General features: G+C 42.4%; 1 protein-coding gene across 1 annotated transcript in view; it reads left to right on the top strand.

The window, feature by feature from the left end:
• Positions 1–4,382, top strand: part of LOC106649362 (neprilysin-1-like) — a 60,521-nt gene extending 56,139 nt beyond the window's left edge. The window contains exon 19 of the mRNA XM_023460570.1: positions 3,842–4,382. The gene's annotated coding sequence lies outside the window, so the exon portion shown is untranslated. The remainder of the gene's footprint in view (positions 1–3,841) is intronic.
• Positions 4,383–18,463: the final 14,081 nt, after the last annotated feature.

The raw sequence follows: 18,463 nt of genomic DNA, 5'->3' as shown, positions 1-18,463 counted from the left end.
CGCTAGTTCGTCGCTAAAACCGATCTGCCGTTGAGAGCACAGGTTCACGTATGCCTCGGGCTAATTACTCACGTGACCTCTCAGCGGCCCTACACCTTACCAAAACGGAGCAGACAGTCGTGCGTGATGCGACACACACTTATGCTATTTCTCTCTCTCACACACACGTGCATACCGTGGCTGCTGCTGCGTCGCATAAAGTGGTACATAGGTCCTTACATAGTATTGGAGGAGAGAGAGATGTGACGACGTAACGCGATCGTCACAAGGTATAAACACAGGTGTGTCCCCTTAATTGTTTTTCAAAAAAAAAATTTTCACAAGAAATTCATTCATGATGACATAATAAATATTGCAATGTAGCATAAACCAAAATTTATCAATAACTTTAGATACATTTTGTTGGTATGACATCTTTTCATATATAGTTTTATCATAACTTTTAATCGAATAGAATTAATTAATAAATACTGGAGTCGCATAGGACTCCTGTACGAATTTCGCGGGATCCTATAGGAAATTTTTGTAAGGGTATGGCGGGCTAGCTCGCACGGCGTAAAAGAAGGGAATATCAACTCCGAATTACAAAATAATTTCTCGTCGAGCAGTTGGCTAGACGAGTCACTTACTTCCACTGGTATCGTTCGTGTGTCGTTGCTAGGCAAGTCGTCTACTTGTCAAGGATCTCGGTTGCTGACAAGAGAGGTCGACTCAAGGAAGAGTTCGTCTTACATTTAATAATTAAATAAAGATGCTAGTTTATTCAATGTTGCACGTTCAGTAGTTTGATACAATGGACTTTACAATACGCGAAGAAAAAGATAAAAAGGGCCGATCGTTCGCTCGCAAATACAATATTTTGTCGCTTATTCGTTGTTGCTTGCAGATCTGCTTATCGAACTTGCTCGCAGGATTTGGTGTTACAACGTTGGTTCGTCGGTGCCTAGAACTCGTTTCCAGATTGGTACAACGGAATCGTTGGCTTGGCACCTGGCAGTGTCGTGGTTACTGGGTCGTGTTCACGTACGCAGTCTCGCACTGGCTAAATTTAACTTGCATACACGACACTGTACACTATGTGCAACGACTGCGATGGGTGGTTCTTAGAGAGATAAGCTCGCGTTGTGACTATTCACGATGGCGCACGGGTCAATTGACGGTGCTTATGAAAAACATTTGTACCAGTAAAACACCACAAAGAAAACCATGTGACAATGGAACACCGCGAAGAAAAACACGCTTCCTTAAAACGCGGTGAAAAAAAAACACTTTTCATCGATACGTCGTGAAGAAAAACACGTCTCATTGAAATGCCGTGAAGTAAGATATCTCTCTCAGAAGCCGTCAAAAATAACATGTCTTATCCAAACAACATAAAAAAATATCTCATCAAAATTCTGTAAAAAACACATCGTTGTGCAAAAAAACATATTTCATTATAACGATTTTTTTTAAAAACCAAGTATTTGCATGTATAATAAATAACATGCTGTACTCAAACAAAGTTCCATTCGCCGGTATACGTAAAAATATGTATAATTTAGAGCATCAAAACAGTTTTATCATTTCTTAACGTCTTCAGAAACCGTCTTCCGAATTTTGCATTAATCTTTGTCCTGCTCTAGATTGAGATAGGAGGCTTCAATCGAAAACTTAAAACGGTCAAAATTTATTAAAATTTGACAAGGAATTCAAAAGAAATATTTCAAATTGTTTCACTGGAACCATCGGGTTCTAGGAACCTTTTTTTGTTAAAAATAGCATTTTCCAGCCCTAGAAGCTACCGCCTTCAATTAAAAAATCTGAAAAAATTTGAGGTTATGTATTTTGATGAAAAAATTCAAGGTTGTTTGGATTGTTGAAAAGTATTTTTGTGAATTTTTTCAGATTTTTTAATTGCTTCATGTCCTCAGAAAAAATATAGATCGAAAATAAACGTTTATACCGGAAGTGGGGGGTAGGAGGAAGGAGGGGGTCTAAAATTTTGTTTTTGGGACCTTTTTACCATGTACTAGAACATACCAAAAGCGCGTCAAGATCGGTGACATACGTGCGCACGGTTTTGTAAAAAAGTTTTATTTTGACCCATATATAAAAATATGGTATACGTTGAGACGTGTGAGGTTTTGGGCCCTAGCTCATGCTTGGCCTGCAGTCCTATTATTTCTTTACAGACGCTCCGGTTAGCCTATCTTTGAGTCTTACCTCAGAAGGGGTCGAGCCGCCACCAAGTGCGCTGCGAGCGTCGGCAGTTCAAGCTGAAAATAAGTGAGAGAGAGAGAGAGAGTCGCGAAAAGACTACGCACAATGTACTTTAGCACACAAATACTTGTTTCTTTATTTACTCCAACCTTGCAATATCATCCATACAGTCATTTCTTCACTCGCGCTTCATTTCGCTATTTCATATCATTTTTCATTACTACCATCGTATCACGCCTCGGAAATAATCGATAGGCATGGTTGCTGTGCAAACTCAAGATTAAATAAGTTTGTTTACGCGTTGCTATGGGCGTGCTCCTCTTTTGCCTGTTTTTTTCACAGATGAGCGGCAGATGGGTTACGGATTCAAAAAAGTAAAGAGCTTGTATCGTATTCATTTAAATAAAGTTCTTACCTTTCATTTTTACTTTTGCCTTCATTCATTTGGAAGTAACTCGAACATTTTGGCGACCATGACAGGACATATTTTCATTTGCTCCGTAAAGATTTTTTTCTTTAAAATGGCTACAAGTAAAAGGAAGATCGTCCATCGACCTGAGCTGCCTCAAGATTGCTGCTGGAGCTGGTTCAAGCTCGGATCGAAGACAAAGGGTTGAGGTCGCGGAGGTTATAACAGCATCGCCTTGTAGAGCTATTTTGCATCATTGAGAAGTTTCGGTGTATCGCAAGTTGGAATGGAAGAAGGTAGAACCAGAGAACTCACTTTTAAATCACTTTATTAATGATAAAAGGAACACAAATCACTCCGTTCTTACAAAGTTTATTTCTCCGCTCTAATCTGCACACAAGTGCCTGTATATTGAAAAATAACAAAAAGTATCAAAAAGGTAAAAAGGTGAAACCAAAGGGCTGCAGAGAAGCTGCATGAAGTCGAGAAGAGAACTATTGCTCGCGCAGGATCACACTCGTAACTAACTGGAGGCTCGGTGTGTTTCGTGCCACAAACGGACTGTAGCGGGAGAACGACGATTGCTCCGCACGCATAGACAGGTGACAGTACCGCAGAGTACCGCCATTTGTGCGACGCCAAGGAGACCTCGAGAACACTCCCTCCCTCCGCAGGCGTCCTATCGTTTAGAATCTGTAAATTGTAATACCGGAACGGTATTATGGTTTAATAAGTCGCTCGACGAATCATTGTCGGTCAAGGCCAATAATAATAATTTAATATTACGAGAGACTGCGTGATTGTTTTCTTTTATGTTATATGTCAACAAGAGAGGACGATCGAATAGACGGGCGAAGTCGAAGCAGCGCGAAAAGAGAAGATGACAGCTAGTGACTGTTTGACCGGTAAAGATCACAGATCGCTACAACGTACGAGAGCCGCGAGTGTTCGCAGAGTCATCTGCAACATACGTGTACGGTATAGAGTGTGTATCCGTTGAGAGAAAGTGAGTACTAGCACGAGGTGGTCCAGGGGACGACCTACGTCGAGCCGCAAGTGTGTGTGATCGCGGAGTTAAATCTTAAGTCCTCACGACGAGGAGAGCGAGTGAGTGCGAGCTCGAGGTCGTGCTTGTGTGTGAGTGTGTGCTTGTGTGAACGAGTCGATCTGATCATCGCTGCAGAGGCGATCGGCCCCGAACTCAACGAGCCACAACGTCGTTTGTTACAGGGACCCGAGGAAGGACCACCGGCGAAGCAACCAGCAGCGTCAACCCCCAGGCTTCAATAGGACGATAACTCGACAGCGGTGAGTTGAACGGCGCGGCCGTTATATCCTCGGTTATTTGTATTTGTTGCTCGGCTATGCTCCAGAGAGCTACGTTGTTGCGAGCCGTCGATGGTCCGGTCTCACTCTCTCCGAGACTTTTGTAGTAGAGTAGTTATAAATAAACAGTTATAGTTTTTACATTCAAATAGAATATTGAGTGTTTGATTCTTGATGAATGTGAGTGCGAATATTTCCCTTGCCCGATTGCATGAATCTTTCAGGTAGACCCAGACGCACGTGGAACGGACTCAATGGCCAAAGGACATACGTAACCGGCGAGTGCGTCGGGGTGAGATTCTCTAGGTTACAAAATATATTAAAAATAATTAATCAATCAACTCTGTGTACTCCGAATATACTATCTCTTAAATAATTATGGCTCTGAATCGGTAATGGTTTGGTGAAAATATCTGCCTCATTCTCCGCAGTATTTATCCACAGGACTTTAATTTTTCCTTCATTCACACAACATTTAATAAAGTCCCCATGTGTGACTGATATTTTGCTTTTTAACCCTTTCTTCTCTCTGTCTTTATGTCTCTGTTTAATTTCCTCTAAATTGTCGTCAAAGCACTTTAGCTTGTTTGAACCATCCATCTCTGTACATTTACCAGCTGAGACGTTGTCGCACCAAACCGTCACAGGATAGTTAGTATTTCCAGAGATATCTCGAGTGGCTTTATCCAGAGATATTATTTCTTGACATACGTCACTCAGAGCTCTGTATTCTGCCATGCATGTAGATAAGGCTATACAGCTTTGCTTATGACTCCTCCATGCTATGGTGTCGCCAAATAATTTTATCAAGTATCCTCCTGTGGAGTACGATCCCTCACAATCTCCGAAACTCGCATCTGTGAAAGCTTCCATTCCGTTATCCTCTGCTCTATAGGTTATACCTAGGTCAACTGTCCCTCTGATATACCTGAACACTCGCTTGACATTTGTCCAGTCTTGCTCTGTCGGAGTTACTTGTCGTCGTGATAAATAATTTACAGCGAACGCTATGTCGGGGCGAGTTATTCCGGACAAGTACAGAAGACTTCCGATTGCTTCTCTGTATGGAGCTTTACTGGGTACTAAATCCTTCTCTGTATTATTATTTTCGTTCTTCTTCATTACTTGTCGAGTAACCATGGGCGTTTTCTGTGTCTTGCTCATGCTCATGTTAAATCTCTGTAAAATTTTCTCTGCAAATTCTGACTGTCTCCGTGTGATAGTTTTTCTTACTCTGTCTCTCTGTATTTCAATGCCCAGAAATTTCTTGGGTTCACCCATGTCCTTCATGCTGAAAGTATCGCACAATTGTGTTTTGATCTCATTTAATTTATCAGTGTCATTGCTGGCCAGTAAAATGTCATCTACGTACAATACCAACAATACCATCTTTCCTCTGTGTCTCCAGGTAAATAAACAAGGATCATTAATATTTTTCTCTAAATTCAATTTCTCTGCTACTTTGCTGAAACGTTGATTCCAACGTTTTGAGCTTACTTTCAGTTCATAGAGAGCTTTCTTCAGACGACATACATGGGTTCTCTTAAGATTTTCTGAGATTTTTGTCCCTCCAGGTATTTCCATATGTACTTCCTCCTCCAGTGTCCCGTTCAAAAAGGCAGTCTTGACATCCAGCTGTACTACTTCCAGGTCAAGTTTGTTGATTATGGCCAGAGCTGCTCGTATTACTGTCATTCTTGACACTGGAGCATATGTCTCCAACAGTTGGTATTCATTTTTGTCCTTGAACCCTCTAATGACCAATTGAGCCTTAAATTTCTCTGAATTATACTCAGCCTTCTTCCTTTTGAATACCCATCTGGAGTCAATGATGTTGGGTCTCTCATTTTTCTTGTATAGGTCACTCTTACTGACCAGTTCCCACACTTCATTTTCCTCTATGGATTTGAGCTCTTCATCCACTGCTTTTTGCCACTCTGTATACTCTGTCGAGCTCATGGCCTCTCTGTTGCTGGTCGGATCTCTGTATGTTGTAGCTATATTAGCATAAACATCGTCGTCGTGTTTCCTTTTGATTTCACTCTGAAGGGTTTCTGCCTGAGCTCTGTATATGAAGTTTTCATCTCTCTTTGGATTTAACTTGGCTCGTCTCTCTGGTAATTTTCTTACTTTTGCTGGCGTGGATTTTTCACTTTTACTCTTTTTTTTGTTGTTCTTGGGTTGTATTGCTTCTGTTGAGTCTTCTGACATTTCAAATATGTCCTCTATGTTCTTTTGATCCTCTGTCGACTCTTTCTCTGCGTACTCAGTTTTATAATTAGTTTTTTCGTGCCTGGACACCAGGAATTTATTGGTCGGTGGATGCCATATCAGGGATCCCGTGTTCGTATATCCAACTAGAACCGCCTTTATCGCTCTCTCTGAGAACTTACTCTCTGTAATTGGAATCTTAACGTATCCGATACAACCAAAACGTTTTATTCTATCCAGATGACTGTCAAGTTTTGGATTGAATACTGATAACGGTGTTTTGTACTCTAGCCCTCTGTGTGGTGTTCGATTATATATATGAACTGCTGCTTCGATCGCCAGTTCCCACATTGTTTTTGGGAGGCCTGAATCATGCATCAGTGCTCTGACTCTGAATTGTAGTGTTTTGTTGAACCGTTCGGCTGTGCCATTTAATTCTGGCGTGTACGGAGGAGCAAATCCACTACTTATGTTTTCTTCTTTCATTACCTCTGCAAATTTTCCTCCGGTGAACTCTGTACCATTGTCTGCTTTGATAAAACAGACTTTTTCATTTTGACCTAACAAATTTCTTGTGTGTGTGAGATATTTCTCCAGGCATGTTCCTGCTTCATTTTTGTGTCGTACACAGTAAGCTCTTGCATATCTGGAGAAATCATCTACAAGTACAACTATGAATGTATTATGTCCAGGAAAGCTAGGATGCTTCATCGGTCCCATCGTGTCTGCATTAATAGTGTGTAATGGTCGATCGGCTCTGTGTCTCTGATTTGTGAATGGTAGTTTTACCATTTTTGCTTTAATACATGTCTCGCACTCTGATATGTCTTCTTCAAATTTAATATTTTTTAAGCACTCTGTATATTTTTTATCAGATATTCGATTGATATATGAGCTAATCTTTTATGCCACAACATACCTTGACTTGGTTTTTCCTCTCTGTATTCGGTGTTGACTTTACTTTGCTTGTATAGCTTATTTAATTCTGCCTCTGTTAATGCCTGATTACAGTCAATAATTTTTCTCTTTATATTAATCTCTGCCTCGGCTTGTATTGTACTCTAAGGTTCTGAAGGCTCTGCACGTGTATTCTCCCTCCCAAGATCAATTCGATAGTCACCACTCGAAGTAGTGATATCTGATTGATCTTGTGAACCAGGGGCTTCAGAGGACAACAAGTGCGCGGTTACAACGTAGCATGTCTGCTTATCATTTTTATCAGACGTAAGTAGTTCCAAATCGATTATCCAATTTGGTTGTACATATTTGCCTCTGAGGTGACATTCACCGGTGTCTTTATCAAAGATTTCTCACTTATATTTATCTAAATACACCCCGTACCCGAGTTCCGTAAATTTTCTTAATGACAACAAGTTGTCTGCTACCTCTGAAGCGGAAATTACTCTGGACAGTTTAATTATACGGTTATCGGGAGTTTTTGCAACTAGCGTACCCTCACCATCGCTTTTGATGTTCGCGTTTTTGTTAGCACAATGTATTTCACCCTTGTAATCCTCTGAAAATTCTTAAGTACTAAACTTTTGTTTATTATGTGCTCTGTGGCTCCAGAGTCAGCTATAAAGCATATTTTATTGTTATTATTTACGTAATTTGAATAAATTTTACCTGTTGAGTTTGTTTTGTCGTCGCGACGGTTCTTGTAAGGGGATACTCTGTTTTTATTTCTGATTATTCTGAATTTAAGATTATCGCGGTCTCTGGGGTTACCCTTATCGCTATTTCTACTGCTATTATTATTATTGTTAGGTGATTCTGACCTTTGTACGGTGTTTGGACAATCGGTTCCCTTGTGTCCACGGACCTCCATGCACACGTAGCAGTACCACTGGTTCTTTGCAGCGAGAGGACAATCACGTGACCAATGTCCAGCTTCCCTGTCGTTGCATCTGAAGCAATGTTGAGCAGTTTTGGCTTCTGGTCTTTGATAATCTCTCTGATTGTCCCTCTGGTAGTGGTAGTCGTTGTCTCGTTGGTCCCTCTGGTAATTGTTGTCGCTGTCCCTGTGTTGGTCCCTCTGGTAGTCTCGTTTTCGGTCTTGCCACTTCCTTTGGTAGTCTCTCTGATACTCTTCTCTTGGGCGTTCCTGTCTTGGAGGTTCGTCTCTTCGAGGGTTCATTGATGCTTGATTTGCTCTGGCTCTGTATTGATCCCCTCTCTCTGCTTAAAGCTGTAACATATACGATTTTTTTTGTTCCGTTGTTAAAGGTTTATCCCACCCTTTATGAATCAGAGCTGCAGTTCTGATGTCAGGAAAGGTGTCTTTTACAGCTTTGTAAAATGCTGCGTCCAATTCTTTGGATTGTAGGGCGTCTCTGTAATTACATACTTCAAATTCTCGGAGGATTGCATCGAATCGATCAGAAAACTCTTGAACTGTTTCATGTTTTGATTTGACAATGGAAAATAATTTTAGTCTCAAGTCCGACTCTGAAATATTTGACTCAATCCTTTTTGTCTCTTTTATTTTTTGCATTATGTCAAAAGGATCTTTTAAATTAATTATTCTTTTATGGTATATTTCATCGAGTCGCGATATTATTAAGTTTCTTGCATTGATTTTGTTTTTATTATGTACCTCTGAATCCTCCTCACATTTGTTATCGATCAAATATTTAAGATTGTAACATTCAAGCTCTGATTGGAGAAGATCAAGCCACAGTGTGAAGTTGGATTTTGACGTTAATTTGTTTTCCGCGAAGTTGCGTTTGGGTACCAAATTTTGTTCTAGGGTTCGATATAGTTGAGCAATTGTTGAATCAAGAGAGTCGTAGTTATCAATACTTCTCTGTAAATTTCTCTCTGGGGCGCGACGCGGTATGGTCATATCACTTATAGCAGTATAATTAGCATTTAATTTTAAGGGTACCACTGACTCTGGGGCGTTGACGTTGAGATTTTTGACTTCGCACAGCGTCGTCTTCACGGTGGACGATAAGTCCTTGACCATTTTCATGAGTCCGATGTAGTTTTGGTCGGTGTCCTCTTGATATTTTACTTGATCCCGAGCAAAGTCCATGAAGGCAGATGTCATTTGCTCCGTGTGCTCGCGGTAGCCTTTGAGGTCCTCGCGAATCTCTTTCATTGTCTCGGCCAAGGTCTTCAGAGCCTCTGTATGTTGTTGCATTGATTCATTTAGGCTCGTTACTTGTATATATACAGTCTCGGACAACTCGCTGTCGTCATCTCTGTTCTCTGTTGATTTTTCCTCCGTGTTTTTGTCGTTTTTGACCGTATTTGTTGGTGGTATCTCTTCCATTGTTTTTGGATCGTCACCTGTTGATTGCAAAAAAACTAAATATATGACATATATATTCACACCTCAAGTACATGCTCCCTCGCAAACTCATTAAATCGCACCGCGTTTAATGTTCGAATTTGTTAGTGTGACCGTCTCAGATAGCAGTGATTAGAAAACCGTTGTGAACCTAGTGCAAGCGAGCCTCGAGAAAATAAATATGCACGGCATAAAATTTGACTGCGTTGTGTGAGACTGAAAAAAATTTGTCATGTTCGCTCTGTAGATGTCGATTTGTACTCAGAATTGGGCCTCATAAAGGGAATAAACTCATGCACGGCATGTAGTTGTTCGTTCGGTACACACACGAGAGAGAAAAAAAATTGAATTCATGCACGGCATGAAATCGTTTCATTCGTTAACTCATGTGCACACGGAATCTCGTTTCTCGGAATCTCTGTCGGTTTCGCATTCACGCGCGAGCGTGTGTACTTTTCGCACGAAATCACACATCGCCTCGAGTATTTTCTATAAGAGAAGAGACACGAGATGCTCTGCCTATTCACGTGATTTCCGCCTCACCTCCGTGCATGCACGCAGCGCCTGCCCGAGAAGAAAACCTGCCACAACATGTCCGACCCCGTCGCACTGTATCGAGTGTGGTTCTTTTGCACGGCAAAAAGATGGCCGTCCATTATATTTCGAATGAGTGCTTGATTTAGCAAGACATTCCTACTGCGCTACTCTGCTTTTACAACGTTCTTAATGATCGTGTTGGATAATCAAAAAAAAATTCATGTGTATCGCGCGATTCTTTGTCGACACCTCTGAGATTCACTCACGAAGCCATTGCTTTACTCTGTATATAACTCTATGTCTTGCATTTTAACTCTGTTCGTACTTACTTTTAGGAGTGGATTTTCCTTTTCCGTCATGCTGATCAGCCATAACCTTTCGGTGTATTGCAAGGTGGAATGGAAGAAGGTAGAACCAGAGAACTCACTTTTAAATCACTTTATTAATGATAAAAGCCTGTATATTGAAAAATAACAAAAAGTATCAAAAAGGTGAAAAGGTGAAACAAAAGGGCTGCAGAGAAGCTGCGTGAAGTCGAGAAGAGAACTGTTGCTCGCGCAGGATCACACTCGTAACTAACTGGAGGCTCGGTGTGTTTCGTGCCAGAAACGGACTGTAGCGGGAGAACGACGATTGCACCGCACACACAGAGAGGCGACAGTACCGCAGAGTACCGCCATCTGTGTGACGCCAAGGAGACCTCGACAAAAAGAAGAGACACTAAACTCCAACAGGAGCAACTAGTTGTTGCTAATCCTCCGTCAGCGCTGCCTCAACGTCCACCTACTCGAGGGGCCGCTCGACAAGAACAAGAAGCGTCACAAGAAGAGGTTAACGATCCATCACTGGTACCAGTACGGTGCACAGAGGGGCCGAATGCTAAAAAACGCACTAAATTCTTGCGTATCGGATAATTGTGTGGAAAAATTACAAAAAAAATTTTTTTCTTGTTCAGAAAGGTATGAAAAAAAAACCAATGCCCTCCTATATTTAACTATCAAAAATTCAATTCTAAACCTTATCGAAATTAATGAAAAATTAGATAAATACAGCGTGGTTTTTGGGTAAATCAAAAAAAGTGTAATGGTTTCTAAAAAAAAAAAAAAAGACTCGGCACAATCACCTATGAAAAAAAGTCAATGTTAAGTTTGATAGATTTTTGTCATACCTGTCCAATGCCGTATTCAGATTTTAAAACTGCCTTACTTTCGCTAAGATACAGCTGTTTTTAAGGGATGTGTTTTTTTAGCTGAAAATTCAGTAATTCGGCTTCGAGTTCTCAAAAAAGATTCTTTACAACATTCTGAAAAATCTATAGAAGCTACTGAAACGAAATTCAAACCGAAATTTGCAAAATATCCTGTATAAAAGTTAGATCAAATTTTGTTCCAGTAGCTCCTATAGATTTTTCGGAATGTTGTTAAGAGTGAGGAAAAACGTGTTTTTTGACTCGAAGCCGAGTTACTGAATTTTCAGCTAAATTCTAGAATAATTCAAAATCGTAGTAATTCTTTTTTTAAAAAATTTTTTTTATTCTGTAAATTTTATTGAAGCTGGGCACACCGAAGTCGTACTATAGCGAGTTTGCCTAATTTTTGAGTGTTTGAGGGCATCCGACAACTTGAAATCTTTTTACACGACCGCCTTGAAATTTTAGTCGTATATTCTGTGTTGGGCCTCCAGTTTTTTGTGGCAGTGAAAGCAGCAGCACAAGACTCGTATAGAGCTTAATCGTTTGCAGTCCAGGCTGCAGCCGTTGCATATGGCCATTTTCGTGCATTACCAATCGCATAAATCTCGCTGGGAACAACGCTTATCATATACCGATATTATTTGCTCGTGCACGCGCACGCGCGGAAGGGGCACAAAAGAGTCGCATGCACACACACGCGCGTGCACGTGTACTTGCAGACTAGATACAAATCGCCTACACATACAAGTACGCGTTTCATAGCATCTGGAATTGCATCAGCGCACGGACAATACATTGCAGCTCCTAACCAATCATCAGCAATGTCGATCGACTTCAGATTTTCGCAACGTGAGAAAATTGTGGCGAGGAATCATCTAGCAGGGGCGTTGTAATACACAATCGCCCGATTCGAGGACACCCACTACGATGTCGCAGCTGCAGATGGCTGCGATTAGAATATTATATTTTCATTCGTGGCCGACTGGCTGAAGGAGGGTCCGAATAGGAATGAAAAAAAATTATATACAGGTAAGAAAGAGAGAGAGATAAAAAAAACGTATTAGCCCAGTTATTCCGTGTTTACCCCAAGGCCTTTGATAAAAATAACGTAAAAAAAAAAATAAAATAACAGAAAAGTAAGCGAGGAAGAAAGAAATCGCGAAAGAAAGAGCGAGTGCGAAAAAAAGAGGAAGCGTGAAAGAAAAAGAGTCAAACGAAAAAAATGTGAGACTGAGAGAGAAAAAGCAAGAAAAAAAACATTGAAAAGGAAATTATTTTTCTAAATTATAAACTTTGGTATGTTACAGGAAGAAATGTACGCTGACTTTTTTGAGAGGAGAGGAACAAAGTGGAGATGGGCGCAAATGAAAATCCAGAATTTAAGACTTTGTTGGAAGAAAAACTGATTACAAACAAATATATACAAAGCTATAAGTACAATAAGTACATAAACTAAGTTATGTTCAATGATTAAAATGAATTAAGTTAACCCAATGTAATTTTCAAAATGTTACCTTACTTTCAATAAATATACTTAAAATTATAATAATAGAAACATTGAAATGCTATAATACACATCTGTAATAATAATCTATACTGGGTTACGCAAATAACCTACATTACGTCCACACCGGTCAACCCTAGAGGGGGTCAGACCGTATAAAATATAATTACTTCGTCAATACAGGTTAATGTTATTCGCTCCATACATGTCGATATGAAGCTTCCATGTGCTGATGCCGTCGCGCGTAGATCAAAGAAAGCCGGATTGTCCTCGCGCCATCAAGCTCGTGAACGAAGACTCTCCTGGCGTCGAGCGACAAGATCATCCTCACGTCATCGAGCCCGAGAGCAAAGACTTTCCGTAATCACGACCATTAACGACGTTCCATCGTACGATACCTGACCATGAAAAGCTTCCGTGTACTATTATCGTCGCGTATGGATCGAAGAAAGCCCACCTTTTTTTCTACTGCTCTGATCGGCTGGAAATTTTTCATAATTTGGCAATAAACTCGAAAAGCCTTTCGACGGTGATCGCGACCATGAGCCACGATCCATCGCTCGATATATGACCATGAAAAAATGTCCGTGTGCTCTTGTCGTCGCGTATTGATCCAAGAAAGCACAACTTTTATTTTTTTGGCCCATCATCCATTTTTTTTCCATCACCATGGAATGAAAAATGTTCAAATTTTGGTAATCAATTCGAAAAGCCTTTCGACGGTGATCTCGACCATGAGCCACGATCGATCGCTCGATACATGACCAAGAGAAATTTCCGTGTACTCTTGTCGTCGCGTATAGATCGAAGAAGGCCCATCATCCAATATTTTTCCATCGCCATGGACTGGGAAATTTTTAAGTTTTGGTAATCAACTATAAAAGTCATTCATCGTCGGTGATCGCGACAATGTGCCACGATCGATCGCTCGATACATGACCAAGAAAAAATTTCCGTGTGCTTTTGTAGTTGCACATAGATCCAAGAAAGCACAACTTTTATTTTTTTGGCCCATCATTCATTTTTTTCCATCACCATGGAATGAAAAATGTTCAAATTTCGGTAATCAATTCGAAAAGCCTTTCGACGGTGATTGCGACCTTGAGCCATGATTCATCGCTCGATACATGACCATGAGAAATTTTCATGTGCTTTGTCGCCGCGTATAGCTCAAAGAAATCCCATCTTTTTATTTTTTACTGCTCTGATCGGCTTGAAATTTTTCATAATTTGGTAATCAACTCGAGAAGCTTTTCGACGGTGATCGCGACCTTGAGCCACGATCCATCACTCGATACATGACCATGAGAAATTTCTATGTGCTCTTGTCGTCGCGTATAGCTCGAAAAAAGCCCATCTTTTTATTTTTTACTGCTCTGATCGGCTCGAAAATTTTTATATTCTGACCATCAACTTGAAATGTTTTTCGACGGTAAATGCAAGCCTCATATCAATCTGATACGGCCTTATATCATTTATGAGATTTTAATCGAATGCTCACGCGAGTGGAGGACTAGCATTCGATTGTTGGTCGGCGTTGCTAAGGCTGGTCCGAGCTGCACGAAATAGTATATTTTGTAACAAGTGAGCGAAGGAGTTGACCCATCCAAGAGTAGTTTTCACCCGAGCGTAGCGAGGGTGTAAAGACTCTTGGGAGAGTCAACTTCCTCGCGAACTAGTTGCTTGCGAGAAAGTAGGGTTTTCGAACGATTTAAGGTTAGAAAACCCGTGTTTCGCGCACGCAGTGTTAAAAAAATGTATTATTACAGGTCGACGAAAATAAATTAACGTGGAAAATTTAAGAGGTCTTTTGCCTTTATTATAGGCGCAAACACCGTCGAAAAAAATTAGCTATCTTGTCAAATTTTTTTTAACCTTTATTCGAAAAAAATAATTTTCCGAATCATTTTCGACGCATTTTATGACAATTTGGTAAATCCTACCGCATATATGGGTTGACCATTGGAAAGATCAAACGTTTTCCTTTAATTTGATATAAATTTTATATAGTCAATAATGCCGCTGACTATTTTTAAAACGAAATTTCAAAAGTGTCCGCCTTATCTGAAACATACTGTATATTCTTAAACTAGATCGAATTGCTGACAATGTCTGTTTTTTNTTTTTTTTTTTTTTTTTTTTTTTTTTTTTTTTTTTTTGGACGTGGGCAGAGTAAACTCTGCAGCCAGTGGCCCTTCGAAACGAGTACCCCACTGGAAACCGTCGTTAAATATGACTTCGGTGGAGACTCTATAGAGCTTTTCTGCTACATCTGTGTCTTTTCCGTACATCCCCCGTCCACCTTTCAGTGATTAGGGGTTCGGGAACCATAAGCGTCGTTTTCGTCTTTTTCCTACCGCATCGTCCGGATTGTTTTTTTTTTTACACCTCTTGCGCCTCTTGTCTCCGTCTAGTTACGACTGATTGCGCAAAGGACGCTACCGCCAGCCAATTGCTTGCGGTCTCGAGCATGAATCTTCGGACGATGTTTTCCGGCTTGATTTCTTCTTGGAGGACTTGTTGAAGTCTCTCTCTCTCTCTTCGGGGAATCGCGGGCAGCGAAAGAACACATGCTCCGCGTCTTCCATCATGCTTGGGACGGCTGGGCAGAAAGCACTAAGGGTGTTATCATAACGCTGGCTACGGCTTTTGAAGTAGCTATGCCCGGACAGGAGTTGCGTGAGATAGTAGCCCACTTCTCCATGTCCCCTCTCTACCCATTCTGCGATGTTCGGAATTAGAACGTGTGTCCATCGGCCCTTTAAGGCCCGGTCCCACCGGTCCTGCCACTTGCTCAGCGTCTCTCTTCTCTCTTCCTCCTTGACATCCTCGGGGCGGCGCTGGTATATACGCGCACGCTCATCCGCCAGTAGGGCCAGCGGAGGTACGCCGGCTATCACGTACGTCGCGTCGTATGAAACGTCTGGTCAACCGCTGATCATGCGCAGGCAGGCTCGTCAATGTACAGCCTCCGCTTGACGGATGTAGGCCTGCGTCTCCGTCGCACATCTCCAGATGGGCGCTCCACACAGGAGGATCGAGTCGATGACGTGAGCATAGAGTTCTCGTCGGCTACTGCTGGGTCCACCGGTGTTGGGCATGATTGTGTGTGTGTGTATGTGTGAGTGTGTAAGAAAAAGAGGAAAAAAATTTTTAATTTTGTTGTTCAAATTTTTTTTGTTACAGGAAAGAATATAAGAAGGTTGTTTTGGGTAGAGAAGCTCAAGAATGAAAACAAAGAATTAAACTATTTAATTAATGAAAAGCTGCTGAAAAATGATTATATTAAAAACTGTTTATAATAAGTATGAAGCTTAAAAAATGTTAAAAAATGTTTAAAAAAATGTTAAATGTTTTATAATAAATTAATTTCAACTTAATGCTATATTAACAATACACTATTTTCTACTACAATGTACTACTCACTACTATAAATAAACTACTATATACATACTATTAGAGACGCGTATACTACATACTATACTACGTACTATAAACATTTTTCCATACAAGGTCTTGAAATTTTGGGAAAACGTTAATTAGTGATCTAAATATCTCCCTGCGAAATTTCAGACCCTGTTGTCATGCTAATTTTCGAGAAAAAGGCCATCGAAAGATTACCGTTCCTGTGATTGACATACTAATACTATATATAATTCAAAATACTATTAACGAGATTCGAGAACGAGCCCAGTCCGAAATCTAATAATGTCCATGGCAACTGAAGTTGCTATTCAAATGAAAAATAGCCAGAAATCCAGTCGATCAAGAATCCTCGCTAAAACTCGTGAAAGTGCGCAACAAGCCGTAGGCACGCCCCGGCCCGGATGGGATACCCAACTCGGCGCTCAAGATCGCCATCGCCGCACGACCCGACATCTTCTTGCGGGTGTACACGGCATGTCTGGAGACCGGCGTTTTTCCAACTGGCTGGAAGCGTCAGAGGCTCGTCCTGCTCCAAAAGCCAGGCAAGCCCCCAGACGAGCCGTCCTCGTATCGTCCGCTGTGCATGCTGGACACGGCGGGCAAGATTCTTGAGAGAATCATATGCGGTCGGCTGGAGGCTTTCACAGAGAGACCTGGAGGCCTCTCGGAGCGACAGTATGGCTTCCGGCGGGGGCGATCGACGATAGATGCCATCGAGGACGTCATCTCCACCGCACGAGAGGCCATCGCCGGCAAAAGATGGCGCCGTGGCACCAAGAAGTACTGCGCCGTGGTGACACTCGACGTGAGGAATGCGTTCAACTCGGCCCGGTGGGACAACATCCTCACCGCCCTACGCCGATTGCTCGTACCCGATTACTTGCTGAGACTCATTTCCAGCTACTTCTCGGCAAGAGTGCTCGACTTCACCACGGACGATGGACCGGAGTCCTACGAAGTCACAGCAGGTGTCCCTCAAGGGTCGGTCCTCGGGCCGATTCTGTGGAATGTTATGTACGACGCCATCCTGCGCCTCAACTTCGATGGCGATGTTCGTATCGTCGGCTTCGCGGACGACATCGCAGTGGTGGCTGTTGCCAAGCATCTGTGGCAGATCGAACATGACCTGAATGCTGCCATCTTACAGGTGCGAGGCGCGCTCCAGGCGCTCAGCTTGAATACGGCTGACCACAAGACGGAGGCTCTGCTCATCACAAGCAGGAAAAAGGAGGAAACCATCACCATCACGGTAGGCGACCACAGCATACGCTCGTCCCCCTCCATTCGCTACCTGGACCTGCACATCGACGCCAAGCTGAAGTTCGACCACCACCTCCGAACAGTCAGCGCGAAGGCAGCCAGTGTGATCGGGGCCCTTACGAAGATCATGCCCAACTCTGGCGAGCCCAGAAGCAGCCGACGCAAGCTGTATGCCCACGTCGTCGACTCCATACTCCTGTATGGAGCCCCCATCTGGAGCACAGCAGCGCAAAAGCGAGCCTACATACGCCAGGCGGAGTCAGCCCACCGACGAGCCTGCCTGCGTGTGATCGGAGGCCGGCCGCATGTCTCCTACGAGGCCACATATGTCCTTGCCGGCATACCACCGCTGGCCCTCCTTGCGGACGAGCGAGCGCGACTCTACGGCCGCCGCCAAGAGGACGCAAAGGACGAGGAACGCTTGGCAACGCTAAGCAAGTGGCAGGAAGCATGGGACCGGTCGACGAAGGCCCGATGGACGCATCGACTGATCCCACATATCAGAGTGTGGATCGAGAGGAGGCACTGAGAGCTGAACTACCACCTCACGCAGCTCTTGACCGGGCATGGCTTCTTTAAACACCATAGCCGCCGCTACGACCACAATCAAAGCGCGCATGCCCGGTTTGCCCTTCATCCATCGAGAACGCGGAGCACGTATTCTATCGGTGCCCGAGGTTTAGCGATGAAAGAGAGAGACTACACTCCCTGCTCCACGAGGTCATGACGCCGGAAAACACCACCAGGCTCATGCTCGCGAGCGAGCCGAACTGGCTCGCGGTTGCTTCATTTGCCTACTCAGTCGTAACAAGACTGAGAGACGAAGAAGCAGACAGAAGGCGATGACCGGACGATGCGGCTAGAAGAAGACGCCATCTCAACCAAGCCTTCACGAAGCGCATAACGCCAACCTCTCCATCCCCGTGAAGTAATGCCTAACGGCGGTTTCCGCGGGGAAGGAACAAAGGGGAAACTGATGTGGATGTATCTACGTATTCTATGTACCCTAACTCAATATTTTATACTCTCACTGCTATTGTTACATTTTCCTAATGTAAACTTCTACCTTCTTTTTCTGCTAAATAAAACATACATCCAAAA

The sequence above is a fragment of the Trichogramma pretiosum genome, unplaced genomic scaffold (assembly GCF_000599845.2).
Source record: "Trichogramma pretiosum strain Unisexual culture from Peru unplaced genomic scaffold, Tpre_2.0 scaffold62, whole genome shotgun sequence".
Lineage (NCBI taxonomy): Eukaryota > Metazoa > Arthropoda > Insecta > Hymenoptera > Trichogrammatidae > Trichogramma > Trichogramma pretiosum.
The sequence above is the reverse complement of the archived record's forward strand: the minus strand, read 5'-3'. Positions and strand labels throughout refer to the sequence as shown.